This window comes from Condylura cristata, unplaced genomic scaffold (genome assembly GCF_000260355.1).
Source record: "Condylura cristata isolate star-nosed mole 26May11 unplaced genomic scaffold, ConCri1.0 scaffold00022, whole genome shotgun sequence".
NCBI classification, from domain to species: domain Eukaryota; kingdom Metazoa; phylum Chordata; class Mammalia; order Eulipotyphla; family Talpidae; genus Condylura; species Condylura cristata.
This window is the reverse complement of record NW_004567123.1, coordinates 3,719,615-3,737,910: the sequence shown is the minus strand read 5'-3', so window position 1 is coordinate 3,737,910 and position 18,296 is coordinate 3,719,615. Positions and strand designations below refer to the sequence as shown.

Sequence of the window (18,296 nt, the reverse complement as noted above, 5' to 3'; positions counted from 1 at the left end):
CTGCGCCACCAGGGAGGGCCACCTACCCTCCATATTTTTATAAAATAAGTGATTTGAAGTCTTGGTGACACAGAGTGGCAACAGTTAAGTTTAGTAGGGATTCAATTTGAAAAACTACAAACTTTGCATCTAATTAATTTGTTCAATTCCATATGCCTACAGCAGTTTTATTTTTGTTCTATATGGAATATGTGTTAATAAGTTGTCTTGCTATATGATGAAATATGCTTTCACACTTCTATGTATTAAGTCAGTTTTCCTTTTCTAAATATAAATATGAGGCCATTGGGATTTCATGTTAGATAAGAACATCAATGTTTTATATTTTGAGTACTTGTAATATTCAACTTATAAAAACTTTTTTTTTAATGTTGATTAAAATACTAGGTAGGAATTACATAGAAAACATGGAAACTGTTAAAAACCAATTCTGCAAAACAGAAAAACAGCAAAGTGGCATCAGTTGGCATCAGTTTAGGGTGAGGGTGAACCTAAGTAAACAAACTAAGGTCACCTTTTAAAAATGAAGAAATCAAGGCCAGGGTGATAGGAGTGACACATAAGCCATTGGAGCAAGCCCTCCACCCAGCCTACCTTCCAGAATTTCATATTAAACTCTGATGTTGTAAGTCCTTCCAACAGTCCTGGAGGCAGAGAGAAACCAGTGGGTGACTTGTGCATGTGAGTGTATATTCTCTTAGTGTGCCATTATGCCTTTTAGTGTTCTTGCGTCTTACCATTCATTATTCACTTATGGTGAAAGTTCAATTAATAATCTAAAGGACTGTAAATTGATGTTCAAGAAGTATTTATTAAAATCACATCCATGTTCAAAGTACTTGCACTCTGAACAGAGGAACTAACAGATTTATAGGAAATTTGATTTATTGCAGAAACAAGCCTAATTGATTTTTCTAGTAATATTTCTGTCTCATCAAAGGAGCACCCTTATTACATACTATATCAGCACTAGCTTTCTTACTAGAGGTAGAATGTGTGTATTTGGGTTTTATTTATTTATTTATTTTAAAGATTTATTTATTTGTGCATAAAACTAGAACTGGGGTACAGGCCAGAGGCTCAGGGGCAATGAGAGGCTTCACCAGAGACAGAGTGAGGAACAGAACTAGCAGATCGACGAAATACACTGCTGAGGGGAGCAGCGGGCAGGTGAGGAGAGGTCTGCCACACTATGTGGTCACCTCTGGGGCAGGCGGGAAATCAAACTCATGTGGAAGCTGCTTTAGATTTCTCAGTGCAGTGCTTTAACCCGCTGCGCCACCAGGGAGGGCCGGGTTTTATATTTTTATAGGAAATAATTGGATAAGTTAGTACTGTGGTCGACTGCGAGACTGTAGTTTACTTTAACCAGGACTAAATGTTTTTTTGAGATGAAAAACGTTGACTATCTCTGTAGTATTAAGAATGCTCTGTTTCCCATCCTGCTACATGAGTCACTTTTTCCTGACTTTAAAGCCACACTCCTTGTAATACAGGGATATGGTTTTCTAAAATTTCACTGGGAAATTTGGAGATTTGGAGAATTATTACATGTTTGTCTCCACAGAATACCCACAGAGTGCAAGGTTATTCAGCAATATTTTTTTTCTGTGTCTGTTATCAAATCTGAGCATATTGACTTTCTTTTAAAAAGTTTTCACTTTTACTTTTTTAGTAAATTTATTTTCTTCCACCTTTTATTTTTGTAGCGTATTTAAGTTCTGCCCTCAGCTGTAGTCCCTAGTTCATCCATTAGCACGTGTGATCCATCACTGTAGTCCCTTGTTCTCTTCCCTTCCCTGTTTTACTTTTCCAATGTAAGTGAAAACTATCCAATATTTACTTTTTTTTCCTTCTGACTTATTCACTGAGCATAATCCCTTCCAGCCATCCATGCTGCCACAAATAGCACAAGTTTATCTTCTTTGATTGCTGAATGGTACTCTGTTGTGTATATGTATGTGTCACATTGTCATCCGCTCTTCTTTTTGAGGAAATTTGGGTTGTTTCATGTCTTGGCTATTGTAAGTCATGCTGCAATAAACATAGGAATACAAATTTCCTTCCAAATTAGTGTTTTGTGTTTTTCAAGTAGATACCTAAGAGTGGATTTGCTGGATCATCTGGTAAATGTATTTTTAGCATTTTGAAGAACCTTTCCATAGTGACGGGATCAGTCTGCATCCCTACCAGCAGTGTAAGTGGGTTCCTTTTTTTTTTTTTTTTAAATCACATCTTCACCAGCATTCGTTGTTCTAAATTTTTTTTTAATATGGGCCATTCTCACCTGTGTGAGGTGATATCTCACTGTGGTTTTGACTTGTATTTCCCTGATAAAAATGATGTGGAACTGTTTTTCATATGCCTCTTGGCCATTTGCATTTCTTCTTTGGAGAAGTGTCTTTAGCTCTTCTGCTCATTTTTTGACTAGGTTGTTTCTTTGTTTTTATTGAGTTTTTATTAAAGATCTTTGTAGATCTTTGATAGTAGGTCCTTATTAGTTGTATGGTATGCACATATTTCCTACCCTTCAGTAGGATATCTCTTCATTTTAGCTGTTGTTTCTTGCTAGAGAAGCTTTTTAATTTGATGTAATCCCAGCTGTTTATCTTCTCCTTTGTTCTTCCTTGCTTCTAGAGATGAGGCCTCAAAGATGTTTTTGCCTTTATTTTCTCCTACACTTTATGGTTTCGAGTCTTACACTCAAATCTTATCCATTTTGAGTTGGTTTTTGTTTGTGGTATGAGATAATAGTCGTTTCATTCATTTGCATGTGGCAGTCCAGTTTTCTCAGCACCATTTGTTGAAGAGGGCTTCTTTGTGAACCTATTGATTTTCTGATTTTCTGTGGTTAATCAGAATCAGACAGGATACCCTTCTTTTATGGCTGAATGATAGTCTATTATATGTAGATTCTACGTTTTCTGTATTCATTCATCTGGCAAAGGACTTTAGTTTGTTTCTACCTCTTGACTATTATAAACACTGCTTCTCAAAGTGAGAGTGCAGTTATTTTTCTGAGATACTGATTTCAACTCTTGTATAAATACCCAGAATTGAGATTGCTAGATCACATTGTACTTCTATTTTTAATGTTTTGAGGAACTTCCATATTGTTTTCCATAGTAGTTACAACATTTTACAGTCTCCACCTATAGTGTGCAAGGGTTTGTCTCCCAGTATTCTTGCTAACACTTGTTTTCTGGTTTGTTTTTGGAGGGGGCCATTATGGCGGTGGTTGCTATTGTTTTTGTACCTTCCACTCAATAAAGTGATATCTCCATGTGCTTTTGATTTGCATTTCTTTGATGATAAATGGTTTTGAGAATCTTTTCATATGCCTGCTTAGCCATTTGTATGCCTTTGAGAAATATATAAGCCCTTTCACTGTATTTTAATCACATTTTTTTTTATAATTGAGTTATAAGAGTTCCTTAAAAATATTTTTGACACTAGCTCCTTATAAGGTATGTGGCTTGCAATATTTCCCACCATTTCCTTTCTCTCTGGTTGTCTTAGCTGTGTAGAAATGTTTTAATTTGCTCTAGACCCACTTGTCTTGTTTGGCTTCTGTTGCTTATGCCTTTGGTATCATATCCAATAATATGTCATTGGTAAATCAGCATCAGGCAACTTTTCCTGTTTTCTCCTTCTAGGAGTTTTACAGTTTCAGTGTTAACTTTTAAGTCTTTAATCCATTTTGAGTTGATTGTTGTATATTGTGTAAAACAAGGGCCCAACTTTATTTTCTTGCCTATGAATACTTTTTAATAGCACTGTTTGTTGAAAAGGTTACCATTTCCACTTGGAATATTCTTTTGGTTTTTTTTTTGTTTTTTTAAGATTTATTTATTTATACATACAGAACTGGGGTATAGGCCAGAGGTGCAGGGGCAGTGAGAGGATTCACCAGAGACAGTGGGAAGCAGAACAGGCAAGCTGGTGAAGTGCACTGCTGAAGGGAGCAGCGGGCAGGTCAGAAGAGGTCTGCCATGCCATGTGGGTCTCCTCCCAGGGTAGGGATCAAACTCATGCTGAAGTGGCTTCAGCTTCTTTGTGCTGTGCTTTAACCCGCTGCACCACCAGGGAGGGCCCTCCCCTTGGAATATTCTTAACACTTTTGTTGAAGATCCAGTGAATGTATATGCTTGGGTTTATTTCTGAACTGCTATTCTGTCCCATTTGTGCATATGTCTGTGTTTATGTCAGTACCACAGTGTCTTGCTTACTTACTTTTGTGGTGTTTTGAAATCAGAGAATTCAGGTTTTTCATCTTTGTCATTTTTTTCTCAATGTAATTTTGGGCAATCAGAGCCCTTTGTTGTTCCATATAAAATTTAGAGATTCTATTTATGTTAAAAAAAAAAAAAGAGCCATTGGGGTTTTGTTAAATATTGAATGGACTCTGTAGATCACTTTGAGTAGTGTGGACATCTTAGCAACATTAATCTTCCAAACCATGAACAAAATATTTTTCAATGTATTTGTGTCATCTTTAGTTTCTTATACTGTCATTTTGTTTATTTTGAAGTTTTTTATTCTTTCTGATTACAAAAGTGGAATGCTTTTGTAATTTCCTTTTTGGATTGCTTGTTAATATAGAAATATAACTAATTTTTGGGTATTGATTTCACATGCTACAACCTTAGTGAACTATAGAGAATAACTTCATTTTTAAAGTCAAGGACCCTAAGAAGACTTTTAAGAAGTCAGCTTTGGCAGGAGAACAGCCCCAGCCTGCCTGCACATCTAAAGTTAGGAAGATCAGAAAGAATCTGGGGAAGGAGTCAAAGAGAATAATGGGGACAACTAGAGAACCAAACGGATTTGGGCTGCAATAGCAAGTAGAAGGGTTTTGAAAGATTAAATAAATTGGTTAAACAAAGATCATCAAAGGTGTAGCTAACATCCATACTGACAACTGAAGATGAGAATTCATTCTCTTAATTTCCATGCTCTATCACACAAATCACAATCATTGTGGTGATTTATCTTTCAATAGCACCAACTTTGTGCCAGATACTGTTGTAAGATCTTTATTTACTCTAATCCATATATTCCTGTTATCACCATTTTGCAGAGAAGGAAGCTGAAACAGTTTCAGTGTACTTTGAATTTGACCTTCCGAGTCCAAAGTCTGCATTCTTTTTTTTTTTTTTTTTAAGATTTATTTATTTGTACATACAGAACTGGGGTACAGGCCAGAGGTGCAGGGGCGGTGAGAGGATTCATCAGAGACAGAGTGGGGAACAGATCAGGCAGATCAGCAAAGTACACTGCTGAGGGGAGCAGCGGGTGGGTCAGGAGAGGTCTGCCACGCCATGTGGTCACCTCCGGGGCAGGCGGGAATCGAACTCATGGGGAAGTGGCTTTAGCTTCTCAGTGCTGTGCTTTAACCAGCTGGGCCACCAGGGAGAGCCCAAAGTCTGCATTCTTAACTGGTATCCTGGTCTGTCTCCTAGATGTTCTACACTGACTGTAACTAGTGTCATCAAGGATAAAATTTCATAAGATTGAGTAAGGAAACTCAAGAAGAAAAATTAGATTCTTGTTTTTGTCAATTTTTTTACTATATAGTTTATATATTTTTTACAACATTGTTCATTTTTTACAATATTTGCTATATTTTCTCAGGTGTAGTCCTCATAGAATTCCACTACCAGTTCTCCTGTGAACCATCACCATAGTCTCTTGTGTTCTTCCCTCCCTCGTTTTGATCCCTTTCCCTCACCCTCTGCTGCAGAATGTCTCTGATTTATAGTTGTCTGTTTATTTTTGGTTTGGCACATATTAAAAAAACTAGCAAAAAGGAACTCTTATGCATTATTGGTGGTAATGCAAACTGGTCCAACCACTATGGAAAGCTGTATGGAGGTTCCTCAGATTACTAAAAATGGAGCTACCATATGACCCAGCAATTCCACTACTAGGAATCTATCCAAACCATGCAAAAACAATGATTCAGAAGGATACCTGCACCCTTATGTTTATGGCAGCGCTATTTATAATAGGTAAGAGTTGGAAACAACCAGCAGTGTAGAGGAGTTCTTTTTTCTCCACACCCTCACCAATATTTATTGTTGCTTGCTTTTTTTTTTTTTTTTTTAAATATATGTGCCATTCTCATGTCTGTATAAGGTGGTATCTCATTGTGGCTTTGATTTGCATTTCCCTTATTACAAGTGATGCTGAACACTTTTTCATATGCCTATTGGCCATCTGTACTTCCTCTTTGGAGAAGTGTCTTTGTAGCTCTCCTGCCCATTTTTTAATAGGATTGCTAAGTTTATATTTGTTGAGTTTCGTCAGCTTTTTATATATCTTTGTAATCAGCTCTTTATCATTCGTATCATGTACAAAAATTTTCTCCCAGTCAGTGGGATATCTGTTTTATGTAGTGTCTCTCTTTCTGTATAGAAGCTCTTCAATATGATGTAGTCACAGCTGTTTATCCTGTCTTTCACTATCCTTGTTTTGGGTGATGTATCTTTAAAGACGTTATTGAGGTGTATGTTGTGTATTGTTTCACCAATATTTTTTTCTATATATCTTATGATTTAAGTTCTTATGTCTAGTTCTTTAATCCATTTTGAGTTGGTTTTTGTGTATGGTGTGAGGAAGTAATCCAGCTTCATTTTTTTGCACATAGCAGACCAGCTTTTCCATTTGTTGAACACTTTCCTTGTTCCACTACATAGTCTTTGCTCCTTTGTCAAAGATTAGCTATCCAAAAAGCTGTGGATTTATATCTGGGTTTTCTGTTCGATTCCATTGGTCTGTAGGTCTGTTTTTGGTCCAGTTCCTTGCAGTTTTAATTATTATGGCTTTGTAGTACAGTTTGATGCCTGGGCAGGTAGTACTTCCACTCCCTTCTTTTTTTATTCACAAGAACCATAGCTATTCAAATTTTTGGGGGTTTTTGTTGTTTGTGTGTGTGTGTGGTTTTTTTTTTTTTTTTTTTGGTAGATCAATTTCATCAGTATTGAGATTTTTATAGGCATAGCACTAAATCTATAAATTGCTTTTGGTAGGATGGCCATTTTAATGATGTTAATTCTTCCAATCCATGCGCAAGGGATCGCCTTCCATTTTATTGTATTTTCTTCTGTTTCTTTTAACTATATTTAATAATTTTCTTTGTAGCGGTCCTTCACCACTTTTGAAAATGCTTTTTCTTGATTTCTTCTTCTTCAGAGTAATTGTTTGTATATAGGAAAGCTATTGATTTCTGTATCCTGCTACTTTACTAAACTGGTTTATTATTTTGATAAGTTTTTCTGTGGAGTTTTTGGGATTCTCTATGTTTATTATCATGTCATCTGCAAACAGTGATAGTTTTACTGCTTCTTTCCCTATTTGGATTCCGTGTATACCTTTTTCTTGTCTGTTGCTCTGGCTAGGACTTCCAGTATTATATTGAAAAGCAGTGGTGAGAGTGGACACCTTATCTTGTTCCTGAACTTACGGGAAAGGATTTCAGTCTTTTTACCATTGAGAATGACATTGACTATGGGTTTGTCATATATGGTCTTTACTACATTAAGTTGTGTTCCTTCTATCCCACGAGTTTCAAGTACCTTTATCATGAATGGATGTGTACTTTGTCGAATGCTTTTTCTATAGCTATTGATATGATCATACGGTTTTTATTTTTCTTTTTGTTGATGTGTTGGATTACATTAGTTGATTTTTTTGAATGTTGAACCATCCTTGTGCCCCTGGGATAAATCCCATTTGGTCACAGTTAATTATCTTTTTGATATATTGTTGGATTCTATTAGCTAGGATGTTTTGCATCAGTGTTCATTAGAGTGATTGGCCTATAGTTTTCTTTCTTTCTTTTTTTTTTTTAAGATTTATTTATTTATTTATTCGTACAGAACTGGGGTACCGGCCAGAGATGCGGAGGGTGAGAGGATTCACCAGAGACAGAGCCAGGAGCAGTACAGGCAGATAGATGAAGTACACTGCTGAGGGGAGCAGCGGGCGGGCCAGGAGAGGTCTGCCAAGCCATGTGGTCACCTCCCGGGCAGGCGGGAATTGAGCCCATGCGGAAATGACTTTAGCTTCTTAGTGCAACCTTTAACCCGCTGAACCACCAGGGAGGGCCGGGCTATAGTTTTCTTTTTGTGTGTTGTCCTTGTTTGGTTTTGGTATTATTGTAAGTGTTGGCTCATAAAATGTGGTTGGTAGTATTCCTGTGTTCTCAATTTTTCAGAAGAGTTTGTGTAGAACAGGTACTACTTCATTTCTGAATGTTTGGCAAAATTCATTTGTAAAGCCAACTGGACCTAAGCTTTTGTTTTTTGGGGAGAAATTTGATTACTGTATCAATTTCACTGCTTGTAACTGCCTGTTTAGGTGTTCTATTGCTTCTCTGTGGAGGTGTTCTATTGCTTCTCAGTGGTAATTTTTGTAGTGGGGATTTAGTAGCAATGAATTTCTGGAGATTTTGTTTGTCATGGGAAGTTTTTATTTTTCCATAGTAGAGGAAGGAGAGCTTCACAGGGTAGAGTATTCTTGGTTCACTTCAGGTGTTGACCTGAAGTTTTTTGAATATGTCCCTGCATTCTTTTTGTGCCTGTAGTATTTCTTTGGAGACGTCTGATGTCATCCTTGTTGGTTTTCCTTTATATGTTATCTGTCTTCCCCCTTATCAGCTTCATTATTTTTTTCCTTATTTTGGACCTTTGAAATTTTTACTGTTACGTGTCTTGCTGTAGCTTCTTTACATTGTGGTTGTTTGGTGTTCTGGGTGTTGTATTTCTATTTTCATTTCCTTCATGTTTGGGAAGTTCTCGTCAATTATCTCCTTGAACAGTGTTTCAGCTCTCTCTTCTTTCTTTTTGCCTCCTGGGACACCTATGATTCTTATATTTCTTTTCCTCATTGCATCTGATATTTCTTGGATTGCCTTTTCAGTTGTTTTCCTTTGTAGTTCTTTCCTTTTCTCTTTTTGTTCTTTTTATGTCTGAACCTTCAAGAATGCTGATTCATTCTTTCATTTCTTCTATTGTTTTCTTGGCTTTTCCCAGAGTTCTTGAGTTCCTTCACCTGTCTTTAATTAGATCCTTCACTCTCTTCCTCAGCTCATTGCTTGTGTCTTTATTTCTTTCTACTTGCTCTTTTAGCTCTTTAATTATTTCCATCATGGCCTTTTTGAAATCTTTGTTGGGTGGAGGTATTCTTCTGTTTCCATAATATTGTTTTCTGGGGAATGTCTTTTTCTCTGTGGTATATTATTTCCAGAGGGGCTTGCTTGTTCACTTGTGTTTTTTCTTCTTCCTGCTGGCCTTCTACTTTGTTTTGTTCTAAGTACTCCTGTGCCACTGTTGCTGGTGGGCATGATTTCTAATTATCTTGCTATGGTGTAAATATGTCTGCCTAACATCTAAGCCTCTGTGGCTGGTTACACATCCAGACACTATAGTTATGGAAGATGATCTGAGCTGTGCTTCATTTCAAGATCTCCTGTTTTTCCAGCCCCCGCTGTGTGAAATTGCAGCTGTCATCTCAGCCAGTAACAGTCAGGGGTCTCTTGTGGGGTTCAGTTCTTCTAGTAATACACTGAGTCTTAACCTCTGGGAGGTGCCTGCAAGAAGTGCCTGGATGGGCTGATTTTCTCTGTTGAACTTCTCGCTTCTTCTAGGTGTGTCTTGACAAAATAATGGATTTAAAACAGAGTAGGGAGTGAGAGGTGTTAGGGGAAAGGGGCGGGGGTGATATGGAAATGTACTAGGAAGGAAGGTAATAGGAAAAATGAAGGTTAAATGGAGGTAGAGCGAAATGGAGGGGAGGTAACAGAGAGAAGGACAGCAGTAATAATAATGTTGAAGAGGAAGGAGAAAGCTAGAGGAGACAGAAAACCAAAGCCAGGAATGAAGGAAGGGCTCAGAAATCCGAGCCATATAGGAACAAAGCAAACAAAATCAACAAGAATTGCCTCCCCGAGGACTGATGGCTCTCAGCTAGTCCTTGTGCTTTTAGGCTGGTTTCCTGGGGTGTACCCTATGTCTGTGTAGAGTAGACTTCCCAAAGTCTGCAGTTTTGCTTGGCTTTCCTTTTAGTCTCCTGAGGTAGCTGGGTAAGTAAAGGTGCTCCTGGGGCTTCCTTTCACCTAGAGACCTCCGGTGTAAGGGCTTGTCCTAAAAAGTTCCTCCTGATGACTCTCCCTCAGGCAAGCCACCTGGTTTTAGGTGAATTTGTTTTTGTCACTAGGTGGTGCCAGAGACTTCTGCCAGTAAATTTTCGGGACTGGACTTATTCACACAGGTGGGAGGGTTGGGGGGAGGGGGCGTGAGGGGGAGTGCCAAAAGGAAGACTCCCCAGCTAGTGTCCCTGCTAGCCTCACACTGTAGCAAGACTGCTGCTCCCACTCGTCCACCTGTTGATCTTTGTAGCCTTCTCATGTCCTAGGTTTCCTCCATAGCTGCTGAGCCATCACCACCAAGCCTGCTGCCAAACCAGCTGTCAAGCTGTCATCTACCTCCTGGGCTCTACCTCCGGTTGTGTGGGTGGGGGCGGGAAGCTGGTAATAGAGGGGCAAGCCTCTAGGCTACAGCACTTTCAAGCTGCTTCCGGCTCCCTAATGGGAGCTCCCCCAATCGTTGAGTCTCCCACAACAATCCTTGCGCTAGCAAATCGAAGGTTCCCTTAGTCAGGCTGATGCTTGTAATATGTATGCCTATGGTCTGTTTAGAGGCTTATCTGTCTTGTGTGAGCCTGGAGGTATCAAGTTTAGCGTCCTCACTCTGCCGCCATCTTGACTCATCTCTCCAAAGTCATTTTTAATTTGGTTATCCTTTGACTTGTTAAATCTATTTTGGAACAGATTTTATTTCCTTACATTTCAAAATGTGTAACTGTTATAGGGCAACCTCAGTTTGAAATGGGTTGCCTGATTGTGAGTCCTCACCTGTGAGCTTAAAGTGACTTAAAATACTCAATTGCCGTCACACACAAAAAGGTCAATAAAGGATTTATTTACAAAAAAAGGAAATGAAGAAATGAATGTTTCAGGGAGAAAGAGAGGAACATAAATTGGTTCCTCTCCTACCATTTCCTTGGACCTGGAATGCAAATGAAACGCCTAGAGCCAGGATAGCTAACAGATCCCGAGGTCCACACACTGGTTTTACACCAAACCTAGCTGCTTAACTCCATCCTTAGGTCCCAGCACCTTCCCTTTGGTGATGATGAGATTTGTAGTTTCCAGTGTCTTAATGGCTTTGGTCTGGAGTGGGGGTGGAGTCCACAAAACCTTTTGAGTTCCTCCAGGGAATCCTTTTCCCCTAACATAACAATGTCTCTGTAGATTGTACACAATATTTTCTTGTTTTCCTAATGACTGTGAAGCTGACCTGTAGAATTTGCTATTCCATGTTTTATATACTTTTATGGGAAAACCCCAGATTATGACCCTGTTCCCTTTCTTTTATGTCTTCTGCCAGGCTAACCGTACTCCTAGTCCCTTTCTTTAACTAAAAAGAAATCAGGAGCTTACTTGTTTCATTTGAAATTTTCTCTTGCTTTTTCCCTGCTCCAGACATGTAAAATCAGCAAGACAGAAGAGCTTTTGTGATTATGGTCCTGAATTTCCCTTTAACAGGTATCATAGTTCACTAACTGACTTTGACTTCTAAGATCTCATTTTCCACCTTCATCATATTCATTTTTTTATTTCAGTCACCCGATCTAGTAACTGGCATATGGTAATTAATTAATGGTAACCTGATATGGTGGTTCTAGAAGTCAAGATGAGTTATATACATGAGGTGAAACAGAAAATGACCAACTTCTTTTTTTTTTTTTTTTGAAGATTTATTTATTTGTGCATACAGAACTGGGGTACAGGCCAGAGGCTCAGGGGCTGCGAGAGGCTTCACCAGAGACAGAGTGGGGAGCAGAACAGGCAGATCAACGAAGTACACTGCTGAGGGGAGCAGCGGGCGGGTCAGGAGAGGTCTGCCATGGGGTCAGCTCCGGGGCAGGCGGGGATTGAACTCATTCGGGAAGGGGCTTTAGTTTCTTAGTGCTGTGCTTTAACCCACTGCGCCACCAGAGAGGGCCATGACCAACTTCTTTTTAAAATCAGAAATGTACTCCCTACTTAGACTTTTGGAAATTTGGTAATTTTCATTTCTAGCACAGTAAAATGATAACAAAAAGGGCATTTTGTTTTACACCTTATACTTCTTTATTGAGAAATTTGGGTATGATAAACTTTAAGCGTAATTTGTATTTAATAAAAAGTGTGTGAAATCCTTAGTGTCATCTAAATGGAGATAATCAAAAGTTTTCCTAAAACTTGAGGTATTATCTAAAAGTTAGAGAACCAGAGTTGAAACTTAATCAAAAAGACAAACCACTGACTTTTATCAGTTAGCTGTGGAAGACTCCCTGAAACAATGATATACAAATGAGTATATGAGCAAGGTGAGTCTGCAGCCCCTGAAAGAGAAAGCTAGAGGTAGAATCGAGTAGTTATATGTCCAGTACGGACATGGGGAGTAAGGCACTGAGTCCAGGGGTGGACAACTTGGGAGATTTTCTCTGGAGTGGAATAGTGATTTATCATACTTTACACTTTATACTATATGCGATACACTTTATACTATACCTGAAATCTTAATGTTTTGTTAGGATTAGGCTTAAGGTTATTATATAAACTTGACTTGCTAATATTTATAGTAATGGTGATCATTTCTAATATCTTTTGAGTGTTTACTGTGTACCAGATGTTGTGCCAGCCACTTTATACACATATGTCATGTACTGCAGCAACACTGTGCAGTGAAGGCTCATTACCTACATTTTGCTAATAAGGGAACCCAGAATCTTTTCTGGGGCTACCTCAAGTGAAACAGTTCTCCTGCACTCAGGAAGGGCAGGTAGGTCAGGCTTGCTTTCCTAGTTTTATGGCTCCGGAGCTCCCTCTTCTGTTGTTCGCTCAGAATGTTTACATGTGTAGCCTCTTACTCCCTTAGATCTCTTCGCTCTTGTTCCTCTTCCACTTTAAGTAGAAAGGTTCTTTCTTGGTCTCAGTTCAAGTCAATTTAGCGTGTACTCCCTGCACACAGAGGGTGCAGAACTCTGCTGAAAGGGCACATAGACTGAGTCCTGCCACTCACCCTTGAAATGGCCTGCAGACCCCCTGGGTGAGCAACTTTTCTCACCTGCCAGCCATTTGAGTGAGTAGCACTCACTGATTTACCGTTTCTTGCATTCTCAGAAATATCCTTTGTCTTTTTGCTGTGCCTCTACTTCCTTCTATACAATTGTAATTATAGTGAGTTTGGTTGTTATCAGTAGTTCATTCTATCTGATTTTGTCATGGATATAATCTATGAGTTTTAGGGTTGTTTTCCTAGTTGTGCACACTCTTTTTTTTTTTTTTTTTTTGGTAAGGGAATTCAGAGAGAATAAAAATAGATCGACTGTGCTACCACTGTTTCCTTAGACTTCTTTCTGTCATTTGATATTTGAATAAATTACAGATTTTGGGGGGATTTTTCTCAGTAGAATGTTACGATGTCCCATCCAGTACTCTGGGAACAGAACAAGAGCTGGAGTGAGAAAGGAAGAAAAAAGGGTTGAGAAGGCATGAGGAGGGATGAGGAAGAATTCTAGGGAGGCAAGTGAGAGAATACAGCAGACCTGAACCTCTGCCTTGCAAAGAGTCAGTGGTCCGGTCAAACCCAGTTAGGAGTGTGTCAAAACTGCATCTTTTTTAATACAAATTGGAGATCAAAAAGTAGCCTATTCTGAGTGGAACAGATTTATTCCTGGTTTCAGAAGTTGGAGAGGAGACTCTGGGAGTCACCCCTGGTTATTTAAGACCCAAATAAAGTAGGAGAGATTGGAACAAACTCACATTTCCAAGAAAATGCAGCTAACAACAAACAGGCCCCTGGGAGAAGTTATGTGTAGGTGCTGCACTCAGTTGCCCAGCAGAGCCTGGAGTCAGCCAGCCCAGCCCCAGATGTCCCAGTCCCAGATGTGCTTTTGTCCTGCCTCTTTTCCACAGTTTGTTTATCCATAATAATGATTTGGTATTGCCCACTTTATTATTTCTTCCTTCTTCTTTTTGTCTTTGACTTCCTTTTAGCAATTCTGTAGGTAAATGAGTATTTGAATGATAAATTGATCCAACTTCTTTTTAGAGGGTCACTATTAAGGCCCATTAGCAAGCCAGTTTAGTGTTTTCATAACCCTATATTTGATTTCTAACATTCTCAAACAGCAGGAGGCAAATAGTCACTGCTAAGTGTTTAATCCCTTTCAGACAGGTTCACTTCCTGGAAATCACTTCCATTTCAAGGCACTCCTATTTCCTTCTTGTCATACTGGGGGGGGGGGGGGGGGGGAAGGGAAGGAGAGGGCCTGTCCTACTCAACTGAGCTCCCCTTTAGTAGAGGGTGACTTTTCCTTGGCCCCCATAAGCATTCATCAGAGTATTGGGCTCCAAAGTGACTTACTTAACCCAGAGAAGGGATATACTAACTTATTTCCAAGTCTGAACATTGCCTGTAAGGCCTCCCCCTCATACCTTCTTCTTCCCTGTTCCCTGAATCTCCTCATGTAATATAACCCTTGCCAGCAATCTGAGCTTCCTCATCTCCTTACACAACTACACACACACACACACACACACACACACAAATGGAGACAAAAGCCATGTAACAGCATACAAATGTCTGGTGTTTTGTTTTGTAGTCTGAACCAATCATTAAGCCTCAGCAAAGATAATTCTACTCCTGCAAGATCAGATACCGATAAAGCACCCTCTGGAGTTTAGTAAACAAAAAAAAGTACCATGTGCATGTATTTTTAAAAAAATTTCCACAACATACAACCTAAACATATTACATTTTTGAAATGTCTGGATGATACAGGATTTATAGTTGTCAGTTTATTTTTGTTTTGTTTTGCTATAGTTATTATTGTTTTCTCTAATGCCTTATTTGGTTCTCCTATATTCCTCCTATAAGTGAAACAATTCAATATTTTTCTTTTTCCTTCTGATTTATTTCACTGAGCATAATCCTTTCTAGTTCCCTCCATGCTGCTGTGAATGGCATGTGTTTATCCTTTTAACTGCTGAGTAATATTCCATTGTGTTTGATCCAGTCATCTATCTATTTTTGGGTAATGGGTTGTTTCCAGTCTTACCTAATTATAAATAATGCTGCCATAAACATAGGGGTACAGATATTCTTTTGAATTATTGTTTTTTTATCATCTGGGTAAATCCCTAGTAGTAGAATTGCTGGGTCACATGGTAGTTCCATTTTTAGTAATCTGAGGAACCTCCATACAGTTTTCTATAATGGTTGGGCCAGTTTGCATTCCAACTAGCTGTATAACATTTGTTATTGCTAGTTTTTTAAATATGTACCAATTTCACTGGTGTTAAGTGGAATTTCATTGTGGTTTTGATTTGCATTTCCCTGGTTATGAGGGATGTTGAACATTTTTTCATATGCCTGTTGGCCATTTCCATTTCCTCTTTGGAGAAGAGTCTTTTAAGTTCTTCTGCCCATTTTTGGACTAGATTGTTTACTTTGTTTTTTTGATGAGTTATGTGAGTTCTTTGTATACTTTTGTGTGGTCAGTCCCTTATCAGTTGTCTGGAGTGCAAAAATTTTCTCCCAATCTGTAGGGTGTCTCTTTTGGTTAATGCCTCTTTTGCTGCAGAAGCTTTTTAGTTTGATATAATCCCAGCTGTTTATCTTTTCCTTCATTTACTTTGCTTTGATTTCTTTTTTTGCATCAATTATAAAGGGGTGGTTTTCTTGATTTCTTCTTCTTCATATTGCTTGTATATAGGGAGGGTACTGATTTTTCAGTGTTGATTTTGTATCCTAAGCAGAGGATATTTAAAGCCAGGTCATTTTAGGGGACTGACTCCATAAATCTGTTGTATTTGTTAGGTGCACCATAATGATGGCACCCTTTTGGTGACCTCTCAGTGCTGACTTAAAATAAAAACTAGGTAGCAAGAGCAAATGCTCCCAGCCTTAATGTCCCAGGAACTTTGACCAACACAGGTATTAAGTTGGTTATCAAGGATAATGGGCTAAGGATACTTACCCATTTTGTACAGGACATCTGCCCATCACTAAGGAAGGATTCCTGGCTACTCAAAACTCACTATGGGTTCAGATTGGTTACCTCTGTTTAACAGTGGAGGGAAACACCTTTTTTTTTTTTTAAAGATTTATTTATTATGCATACAGAGCTGGGGTACAGGCCAGAGGCTCGGGGCGGTGAGAGGCTTCACCAGAGACAGAGCGGGGAGCAGAACAGGCAGATCGACGAAGTACACTGCTGAGGGGAGCAGCGGGCGGGTCAGGAGAGGTCTGCCACGCCATGTGGTCACCTCCGGGGCAGGCAGGAATCAAACTCATGCGGAAGTGGCTTTAGCTTCTCAGTGCAGTGCTTTAACCCGCTGCGCCACCAGGGAGGGCCGGGAAACACCTTTTATAAATGCGTCACAAGGAACTTTTTTTAAAAGGTGGTATGAGAGAGGAATAGTTGTGGGAATTAAAATGGAACAGAATGATGAGGTCTGTTTTGAGGCAAAAGAGGGAGGAAAGGCAAGGGTTTTGCTTGAGCGGTCTCTGCTACAATAAAGAACCTTAACACAGACAGACGGTCCCTTGCAAAATGTAGCCCATAATTCAAGCTGTCAGCTTAATCACACTGTTTCCAGGTACAGAGAAGGATCCCTTGTTTCCTGGGTAAAGAGAAGGAGCCTTGTTTGCTGACCCCTGGTCTGCAGCCTGCCGCAGACCGCCCTGCTCTGTTGGCCTTTGTGTCCTTGTCCCCTCCTTCCCTCCTTTTTTGGCATTGTGCTCCCTTCAAGTGGCCCCCTGGAAAGGACCACCCAGGGGGCTGCACAATGGGCACTGAGGTAGCCACCAAAACATAGGTCTTGTTAGACAGCCTGTTAAAAGGAAAATACTGTTTAACTATGTATGTGTTTGTCCATTCTACAACTGTTTTGTGTGGCAAACAAAACCCCATATACAAACTTCACTATGGCTGCACATACAGCTGGTCAGGCCATAGGGTGTCAGCCTTGAATTAGTTGCTTCCAGTTTATTTTCCCAGAGCTTTAATTCTTGATGTGGTTTATATTTACACTTTCGGATTTATGGTCGGGAAATCTGATATCAAAGCAAGCAAATCACACTGTCTTTATTAAACTGTTTTAGTAACAGTCCTCATAGTTGGTGGCTTGCCATTGCTCTTGGGTGAAATTTGTCTACAATGTTATTTCACAAAAGCTAGCTGGCCGAAATTCAGTTCTCAATAGCCATTTACACCTCTGTAAAAGGATTAGCCCTAGCCAATTGTTACACTGTTCAAATCTTAATTTGCATCTTTATGGAGGTAGAGCTACTACGGACCCCTCTGTTTCTTAGTTGTATTTGTGTACCTGTTGATGGGAGGTCACTAGAGGTTTCTCTTTTTGGTGTAGGTGCTAAAATGGCTTCAGGATGGTGAGCAAACTACACAAATTGAATCTCAGGTTTTGACTGACAACAGCTGACTTTGGTTTATTAGTGATATTTCGTAGCAGTTGTGGACTTTCAGTGTTTGGTACATGAATGCATTGTTACTTCTACATACTTAAGAACCCTTGTAAGTCTTTGGAAGGCTTTAAATGTTAATTATGGTCAATTACTTTTCTTGACAATTAAATGTAAAAATCCAGAAGTAGAACTTAACAAAGTGATAGTTTTAAAGCAATATTTTCTATCCTGTTCATGTGTCCTTCGCTTAAAGATCAAAGCTTTCTTCTGTTTTAAAAGAAAAACAGGGTCAAGCCAGTCAAGAGAAGGAAGTTAAGTTTTCAACCACTGTTTCTGTAGGCACTAAACTTGGAAACAAAAGCCAATTTCCCACCTTCCTGTGTGTGTGTCATTCCGAAATTACATGTTCATCACAAATTAATGGGCCTCCTCTACAAATGATATCTTTTTGTTGTTGCTCATTTGAAAATACAATTTCCTTCCAAATTTTTTTATGTGACCAACTATAGTGTTTCATTATTTTTCAGTTTTATTAAAAATACAGCAAAAATATTTTATAAAATGTTTCAAAGTAACATGTAAATTATGGAAACTCATTACTATATATGGTCATTGATTACCACGCCATTTTTGAGACCATTGTTCCCTAAAGAAAATATAACCTGAAGGTCAAGCCTATATAGTACTGCAACTGAAACATAAATTCCTGCTGCCCTAGAGGATAACACCCATAGGAATGTGTGAAAGTTATCTGAT

General features: G+C 39.0%; 1 protein-coding gene across 4 annotated transcripts in view; it reads left to right on the top strand.

Annotated features, from left to right (window-relative positions):
• KIZ (kizuna centrosomal protein) overlaps nt 1–18,296 on the top strand; it is a 106,568-nt gene that overhangs the window by 37,854 nt on the left and 50,418 nt on the right. The gene's annotated exons all lie outside the window — the stretch shown is intronic.